The sequence below is a fragment of the Podarcis pityusensis genome (genome assembly GCF_964106645.2).
Source record: "Podarcis pityusensis genome assembly, chromosome: 7".
Classification (NCBI taxonomy): domain Eukaryota; kingdom Metazoa; phylum Chordata; class Lepidosauria; order Squamata; family Lacertidae; genus Podarcis; species Podarcis pityusensis.
In genome coordinates this window covers 1,570,631-1,580,110 of record NC_138031.1, presented here as the reverse complement: position 1 = coordinate 1,580,110, position 9,480 = coordinate 1,570,631, and the positions used below count along the sequence as shown (strand labels likewise).

Genomic DNA, 9,480 nt, shown 5'->3' with positions numbered 1-9,480 from the left:
GAGCTTTCCCACCTTCCTGCCTCACCCAAGATGGCGCCGCCGCCGGGAGGGAGCCCCTTACTTCCTGTCCGGACCGGAAGTGTGTCCGGTTGCCATGGTGGCGACGCTGGGGCCTAGCGGGAGAGGCGAGCCCCGAGGGAAGGCCCGGCTTAGGAGCGCGGTGGGGGGGCAGAGTGAGTGAGCGAGAGACCGGGAAGCGGCGGGAGACGGGGCGGGGGTCTCCCGGGAGGGGGGGGGGAAGAGACTGAGCTCCCCCCAACCCGCTCCCCCCCCCACGGAAAGGGGGACCCATGAGTCACGTGACGTGGCCATGGGGGGCATTGGGACAAGTGGCCTGAGAGGGGCCAGTTTTTTTGGGGGGGGAGGGAGAGTCAGGCGAGGTCTCTATTTCGGGGTGGGGGTGAACGGGGGGAAGTTTTGCCTCTTGGCAAAGTGGGTGGGGGGCGTTGGGTTGGGGGGGCAGGAGGAGGGGCGGGAAGGGGCTCAGGATGGAGGCGAGAGGGTCTCCTTTTCCTTTTTATTAGTAATATCCAAGGCAGCACAATGACCAAGTACAACAATGCAATATCCATCTACAGTGGTACCTCGGGTTACATACGCTTCAGGTTACAGACTCCGCTAACCCAGAAATAGTGCTTCAGGTTAAGAACTTTGCTTCAGGATGAGAACAGAAATCGTGCTCCAGGGGTGCGGCGGCAGCAGGAGGCCCCATTAGCTAAAGTGGTGCTTCAGGTTAAGAACAGTTTCAGGTTAAGAACGGACCTCCAGAATGAATTAAGTACGTAACCAGAGGTACCGCTATACTAAGACCCCATGGTCCTTTTCGCATGTTCTGCTAGTAAGGCAGATTTCCCCAATCTTATACAGTGGTACCTCAGGTTACATACGCTTCAGGTTACAGACTCCGCTAACCCAGAAATAGTGCTTCAGGTTAAGAACTTTGCTTCAGGATGAGAACAGAAATTGTGCTCTGGCGGCGCGGCAGCAGCAGGAGGCCCCATTAGCTAAAGTGGTGCTTCAGGTTAAGAACAGTTTCAGGTTAAGAACGGACCTCCAGAATGAATTAAGTACTTAACCTGAGGTACCACTGTAAACTCAAGCTGGAATTAAGATTCCTGGAAGAAATATCAACAACCTCAGATATGCAGATGACGCATCCTTGATGGCAGGAAGTGAAGAGGAATTAAAGAACCTTTTAATGAGGGTGAAAGAGGAGAGCGCAAAATATGGGCTGAAGCTCAACATCAAAAAAATGAAGATCATGGCCACTAGTCCCATCACCTCCTGGCAAATAGAAGGGGAAGAAATGGAGGCAGTGAGAGATTTTACTTTTTTGGGCTCTATGATCACTGCAGATGGTGACAGCAGTCCCGAAATTAAAAGGCGCCTGCTTCTTGGGAGAAAAGCAATGACAAACCTAGACAGCATCTTAAAAAGCAGAGACATCACCTTGCCAACAAAGGTCCATATGGTTAAAGCTGTGGTTTTCCCAGTAGTGATGTATGGAAGTGAGAGCTGGACCATAAAGAAGGCTGATCGCCGAAGAATGGATGCTTTTGAATTGTGGTGCTGGAGGAGACTCTGGAGAGTCCCATGGACTGCAAGAAGATCAAACCTCTCCATTCTGAAGGAAATCAGCCCTGAGTGCTCACTGGAAGGACAGATTCTGAAGCTGAGGCTCCAAGACTTTGGCCACCTCATGAGAAGAGAAGACTCCCTGGAAAAGACCCTGATGTTGGGAAAGATGGAGGGCACAAGGAGAAGGGGACGACAGAGATGGTTGGACAGTGTTCTCGAAGCTACCAGCATGAGTTTGACCAAACTGCGGGAGGCAGTGGAAGACAGGAGGGCCTGGCGTGCTCTGGTCCAGGGGGTCACGAAGAGGCGGACATGACTAAACGACTAAACAACAACAACAACATAGTCTATATGGAACATTGAACAATATGAGAAACCATATGTGCACTCTTGATGGATTCTCTTGAAAGAAGCAATGGGTCTTTCAGAGACTGGCATAGTCTATAAAGACTTTCAGAGACTTATAAGACTTATGTTCATTTGGTTCTAAGTTTTCAAGGAAATCCATCAAGAGTGCACATTTAGTGACTTTCAGAGATATATAAGATTTCTGTTTATTTGTTTTCTCATGTTATTCAATGTTCCGTATAGACTATATAAAGAATTTATATAGATATTGTATTGTTGTACTTGGTCATCGTGTTGCCTTGGATATTAGTGATAATTGTTTGCAACACAGGGGTTTAATTGTTTGGTTACTTTTCGTTTTTATTATGCATTTTGTGCTTTTATGTCGTGAGCCGCCCTGAGACCTGCAGGTATAGGGCGGCATGCAAGTTTAAATTATCATCATGAGTGCTATTTTCCCAGAAAAAGAGGGGCCCATGGAGCTCCTTCTGAAGATGGGAGGGGTACAAATAATAAATTATTATTATTATATTATTATGAATCTTTCCCTGGCTCTCTCACAATGAAGTCACCTGAGAGGAGCCGGAGGCTGATAAAGAGCCCTGGGAATAATGATAATTATTATTATTCATTACGGAGAGGAAGTGGCTGAGGAGAAGGTTGTCCATCTCTCCTGTTACAGTGGTCCCTTGGTTCTCAAACGCCTTGGGACTCAAACAACTTGGAACCCAAACACTGCAAACCCGGAAGGAAGTGTTCCAGTTTGTGAACTTTTTTTGGAAGTTGAATGTGCTCTGTTTTGAGTATTACATTTGCATTTTGAGTGTTACCCTGAGGTCTGTAAGGTTTTGCTATTTATTTTGTGTTTTTGTTTTTGTGGGTCTTTCTGTTTTGTTTTTGTGACTGTGTGGAACCCAGTTCAACCACTGATTGATAGATTGATTGATAGTGTGACCGCAGTACATTGATTATTTCTTTCATTTTATGGATCAACGGTCTCGTTAGATAGTAAAATTCATGTTAAATTGCTGTTTTAGGGTTCTGCTTTTTTAAAAAAAGTCTGGAACGGATTAATCCATTTTGCATTGCTTTCTATGGGAAAGCACGCCTTGGTTTCGGAACGCTTTGGTTTTGGAACAGACTTCCGGAACGGAATAAGTTTGGGAACCAAGATACCACTGTATTAGTATTTGGGGGTCTGCCTATGGGGCCAGTTGGGAGAAAAAGAGGGCTGGTTCACACAGCACATGGTCAACTTTGGAGGCTGCCTTTGAAATGGAGTCATACACCTGCGTGGAGGAAGAGGAGGGGTCTACCTGTGGCTCATGGCGGCTAGCAAACAGAGCCTCCATAAACCTCAGAAGTCTCTGAGTGGCGGCCATGCACATGTCTTGAGGAGGGAGGGAGAGGGCTTCCTCCTTGTTGCCTTGCTTGTGGGCTTCCCAGAGGCATCTGGTCGGACCCTGGAGGAAGTGGGACACTGGACCAGAGATGCCCCCCCTGGCCTGATCAGGCAGGCTTTTGCTAAGCGGAGAGGAAGCGCCGTTGTAGCTCACGCTTTGCGTGCAAAAGTTCTGCTGTTCAGTCCCTGCCATCTCCAGGGAGTGCTGGGGAAAAAACTGCATGAAACCCTGGGGAGTCTATGCGCTGCTGTCAGGCTGAGCTAGAGACACTAACCGGTAACCTGGAATGGTAAGGGAACCGGACGCTGCCTATGCTTTATGTGGTAGTGAATGGTGGGGTGGGTCCCCCGCTCGGTCATGAAGGCCAGCCCAGCGAAAGTTGCTTGCAGGATGGATATTTTTGGAAGTGCTAAAACATACAGGGGGTAAACTGGGCAGGATGTTTTGGGAGAAGTGGCAATATTGCAGAGGATGCTGGTACTTCCAAACTGTCTTGTACAATTGCTTGGAGTGATAACACACGTGGAAAAGGTTCCTGCTTATGCAGCAGGTGTGGCTGAGTTGCGCGAGGGCCGAGGTGCATGAAAGCAGTGAGGGAAAGGGTGTGCGTGGCTCCTCTATTTGACGTCTGTTTGCCCTGCAGCAGGTGTGCGATGGACGAGCAAGCGCAGGGCCTACTTGCAGAGCAACCACCAATAGGCATTGCTTTGTTACTACGTTGGCAAGCAAGGAGAACTTACTGGCAGGGCTGGGCAAAGAGAGGTGAGCAAGGGTGATCATTGTTTGACTTCTCTTCTGTTGGTGGCAGGGGGGGTAGGTGCTTCGCTTTGCACAGAACTCCATGCTTAAATAGAAGCTCTCTGTAATTCCAAATGTCGCATCTTTTGACCAAGTGGGTGTTGTAAGAAATCTCTTTGTTTTGTGACCTTGAATAAATAAAGCATATTTTATTTTTTACTTTTCAGCTAAGATTGATTCTCAAAGTATATTCCATCACTAGGAATATATGAAGAAGAAGTGTGCTTGCACACGAAAGCTCATACCAAGAACTAACTTAGTTGGTCTTAAAGGTGCTACTGGAAGGATTTTTTTTATTAGGAATATATGAGTGTGTGTGTTGTTGTTGTTGTTGTTGTTTATTTTATTTGTTAGTCTTTCTCACAAAAGTAACTAAGCAACTTTCATTTTAAACATGGTACTCTTTTTTTCTCTGGTTGGTGCAGGGAGAAAATGGCTGCATCTGTGTCTCCTTTAAGGCTAAGTGCAATGAGTACTTAATAGGTTGAGTTAAACTAGTTTGCTGAGGGCCTGTTTCAAGTGCTGATGCTAGGAAGATCCGTTTTCTGAAATGGACGCTTGGATCTCAAGATCCAACAGTATTCCTGCTTATATGTAATATGAACAGCTATTCACATTATAAATACCTTCCAAGAAAGATTTCTCTGAATCTCTCTCTTACCTACCTACTTGCCATTTTCCTTATCCTATCTAGGTGAGGCTTCTACTACACCTTGTTTGGGGCTTGATAGTCCTCTTTCCAGTCCTTTTCCTAGTTTTCCCCCACTGAAAAATCCAAGAGCACCACTTGATTTAAGAATTGTTTTCTTGTGTAAGACATATAGCAGGGCACGGACAACAATGAGCCAGCTACACACAAACTTACCATCATAAATGAACTCTCCTTGGACATTCAGATACAGATTGCGTTCAAGTAGGAAACCATTGCTTGTCCTGGGAAGAATGTGTGCTGTGTGTGGTTCACGCTCCTGTGCTCTTTGCGCAAGGGGGTGGCATTAAAACGTCAGATCATAATTCAGAATAAATCAGTTTCGTATTTCATCTGAATATATTACCGGGAACTGTGGGTTGAGCTTGTGGTTTGTTAACTCACTATGGTTTGTACAAAACCACAATTTCCCATCTTTGGACAAAGCAGGAAATTCTGGTTTATTTCAAACCGCAACCTGGACCTTTAAATCTCTTCCTCTTGTGCAGGGAGAGTGGGGTGTGCTCAGTTGTTTGGCTTGTCACCCTGATTGAGAATTATAATGTGAATAATAATTCCACACTTGGATTTCCATAGCAGCTAAGCTTTCTGGTTAAGATGTGCTCATAAAGTGTAAAACAGATTGGTGCACAGGTTATTTCTGGCTAGGACCTTTATTTATTTTGTGAGGAGTTGTTATTGTTATATTTAACTACATTTCTATTCCGCCCTTCATCCAGGTACCACAGGGCGGTTTACAATATAGAAATACAAAAATACATAGTGTAATAACCATTACAACAAAACTGCCTTTTAGTGAAAATACGTTTACAGAAGGTCTAAGATCAGTCTTACAGATTTTAGAATCTGTTCCGATTAACAGCCAGAAGCAAAATTAGTGCTCTTCACCCAATGCAAACCCCATGGAGAAAGAGGCAAGCATTTTAAATCTTGCTTCATCCTTGGAACCAGAGTGGTGGAAGCAGAGTCTTGAGCTTAACAGCGCACACCCCCTTTTATAAAATGAAAATCCCAACAGTCAGCTGTTTTATAGGAAAGAAGGCTAATCAGTGAGATTTTAACTTTTTCAAAAGAGCTCTTATCCCCTTGGTGCTTTCTGTATAGGAGGGAAGGTGTTAATTCAAGTAAATAGATTACGTCTGTTGTTTAAATTTCCGCAGTGATTTTCAGGAAGGGCTTACAGCTCAGCATTCCTCCTGCCTTTGAAAATGCACCCTCTCCCTAAAACGGCCAACCATTTACCAGCTCTGTTTGCATGCCTCGTGAGGAGGCGGTGAACAAAGATGATTTTTTCCCTTCCTTTCACAAAACAATAGAACTCGAGGTCACCCAGTGACACAGGCACTAGATACAGGACACAAAAAAAAAAAGGTTCTTAATGCAGAACTTAATCCTCAACTTTGTGCCCTCTGGGCGTCTTGGAACTACAGCTCCCATCATCCCCAGGCATCAAGGCTGTTGGTGGGGCAACAGCAGGAGCGTGCTGTTTATTGCCTTCATGCCCTGCCTTGTGAGCTTCCTGGAAACGGGATGCTGGGTAGGTGAACTTTGGTCTGGACCAGGGCTGTGGGTGCTTGTAACTGCTACTCAGCCAACCAACTCATGCAAACAGCCCTGTGACGGCCAGGCTTTGCAGCAGCAACACTTTTGGATTTTGGTTTCTGGAAACCACAAGAGCCCCTGCGACTGAGCAGACGGGGTGAGTCGGGGGGAACAGCAGCATTTCACCCACCCCCGACACTCGATTGCCACAGCCACCACCTCAACACAGCTGTTGCCGGTTCTTTACTAAATCCCAACCATGGGAAGGCCCGTAAAAACCTCAAGAGGATCCAGGTTTTTAGATGCTTCTGTAAATTGTGACATTCCCTTTCCCCGAATAAAAAGGTACTGCTGGGGGCTGCCTTCTTCAAGTGCTTTTCTTTTCTTTTTTTAAGATTATACGCTGCACAGAATCCACGGAGCTCCTTGACTCTCCTGCCTGCTTCTTTCCAGCTGGGTTGGCAGCGCCCGGCCGTGCCGTCTCTGTAAATCACTGTCTTGTAAGCCTGACGGCAATTGCTAGGTGTCGCACTGAGCAACAGCTTCCTGCTCTGCTTCTCTCTCTGTGTAAATATTTCATATGTCAGCAGTCCTCCTACTCTGGCCTAGTTTTTTGGCTGAGTGCCTCCTGTTTCCAGGTACGCTTTGCATTCCTAGTTCGGAGGCTGGTGTTCCCAGGGGGCCACTCCCTCCAGCCTGCAGCCTTACAAATGGGTGCCACCCACCTGCTCCTGTGGAGCGAGAAAGTGGTGCTGAGCTGCTCTCCAAAGGCTCACCGGAGTCTGCCTGCTCTGTCCGGGAGAGCTCCCTTGGTCTGATCAGCAGGAGCTGGACCACCCCGCCGCCTGCACAACGGGGGGCAGGTAAAATACTTACTGGGAATGTTCATAGGCAGCTCTTGGTGTGTTGTTGTAGGACGGGGGGGGGGGGGGGACGAGGACAGAGACATCTTGGCTTGACCTGCCTTTTGTTGCATAGCGCACACTGCGCTTTTATCTCTGCTGCCTCCTCGAAAGACTCCTGCACAACGCTCCACATCAAAAGAAGTTGATCCAGGAACCAAATTATAATTTCCTGTTTCAGATCTTGTAATCTTCAGGCACTTTGGCAGAAGTGAGCTCTCAGAAAGCCAGCCATTTCCCCCCCAAAAGCTGAGCAGAGCCTCACAGATGCCACCCCCAAATCCCTGCCTCCCTGTGCTGTTTTCTTAAGTCACTGAAATTAGAGAGGAGAGTGATTGGCCTCCTGTGTGCGTCCCCTGCCTGTGCGCATGGGCACACTGTCTTTCTTGCCTGCTCCCATGCTCCTCTCTCGCCCAGTTTCCTCCTGCTGTCTCTTCCGTAACACCTTCAGGGGCATTTCCAAGGATCCTTGACTTTTTCTGGTTTGAGTTGCCCTTGATCTTCTCAGTTTAAAGTTTAGATTTGTGGGGCTGGAAGCTATCTCTGAGTGAAGGGGAGAACGTAACTGGGCAGTGTGCTTGGTTGCTCAGCAGATCTTGACATTTGGAAGCATTGCCTAACGTTCCACCTGTTGAAACTTCCCTCAGGTGGGCTGGAGGGTGTGGGTCTAGTTTATATATCCGGGTTTCTAACTCTTACCTATCTTGAATTTTCTGTGATTCAGCTTCATTGAATGGCCTGAATTGATTTCCAGTACTATAGAAGAGGGAGAAAACCTCTCTGTCTGGGTGTGCGGTGGACGGCTGTGTCCACTGTGTGTCTGGAGGTGCATGTTTCCCATCTTGCAGGAAGTGACTCTGGTGAGCCTGTACAGAGGGCTTTCTGTGTCAATTCCCCGTCCTGTTGATCCTCCACCTGCATCTTCTCTCTTTTTTATTTTTGAATATTTTTTATTAGGAATTTCAACATAACATTTTATCAAAAATACGTCATCCTCACCCCCCCATTTTCCCCTCCCCCCTCCCCCCAAAAGAAAACCCACCCTCCAACCCCACCCCCGGACTTCTCTCACCTCCTCTCTCTGGTTTTTCAGCACATGTTATTCTCTGCATGTTGTAAAATTGTAAATATCTTTAATTTATCAATCTATATATTACCAATTAAAGGTTTGTGAATGTTTGTTCAAAACCTGCCAAGGAGTCCAGTTCATTTTGTTGTTTCTTTAAGTACTTTGTAAAAGGTTCCCATTCTTTTTTAAAGTCACAGTTGTCCTTATCACGTAGTTTGTGTGTCAAATTCGCCAGTTCCACTTAATCCATCAGTTTCTCTTGCCACAGTTCTTTGGTCGGTGTTTCCTCATTCTTCCATCCTTGTGCTATTAAGACTCTTGCCGCCGTTGTCACATACATGAATATGTTCTTCAGTTTCCTTGGCAGGTCTTTCCCTAACAAAAATGCTTCAGGCTTTTTTACAAATGTTAATTGGAACATTTTCTTCAACTCGTTGTATATCATTTCCCAGAATTTTTTAATTTTGCTACAATCCCACCACATATGGTAAAAGGTCCCTTCTTTTTCCTTACATTTCCAACACACATTTGAACCAGTTTTATACATTCTTCCTATCTGCACTGGTGTTATATACCATCTATGCATCGTTTTCATGTAATTTTCTTTCAGCAAAGAGCAATCTGTAAATTTTAAATCAGTTTTCCACAATCTTTCCAAATCTTCAAACATTATATTGTGACCTATATCTTGTGCCCATTTAATCATAACGGATTCACCTCTTCATCTTTTGTTTCTCCGCTTGCATCTTCTCCATTCAGACATGCTATCTCCCTCCAAGTTCCCCACCTGCCTCCCTTCCTGCCTTTGCCATAGCAGGGCCTATCAGCTCATGGTGCTCTGTAAGTAAGCAGGGCACTCGGCCCTTCTGGGTCCCATGACCTTTCTTTCTATGATCTCCTGCAGAGCTATGGCAGCCCTGAGCCAGGCAGGGGTGTGATTCGAGGGGTTATGAGAACAGCACACTCTGTGCTCCTTGAGCAGCCAGTGTCTTGAATGACACCTTGTTTTTGCAAGCTGCAAGGCGTGGCAGGGATTCCTCTCCACCCATGGCTGAGATTGGATTTGATCCCAGATCTAGCGCTTCACTGAACCACGCTGTTTTTTTTAAAAAAAAGGCTCCCAAGTTGCTC

General features: G+C 46.3%; 1 protein-coding gene across 1 annotated transcript in view; it reads left to right on the top strand.

The window, feature by feature from the left end:
• The first annotated feature begins 82 nt into the window (after nucleotides 1-82).
• The window catches only part of PPP1R16A (protein phosphatase 1 regulatory subunit 16A), a 51,491-nt gene continuing 42,093 nt past the window's right edge, over nucleotides 83-9,480 (top strand). The window contains exon 1 of the mRNA XM_081012688.1: nucleotides 83-173. The gene's annotated coding sequence lies outside the window, so the exon portion shown is untranslated. The remainder of the gene's footprint in view (nucleotides 174-9,480) is intronic.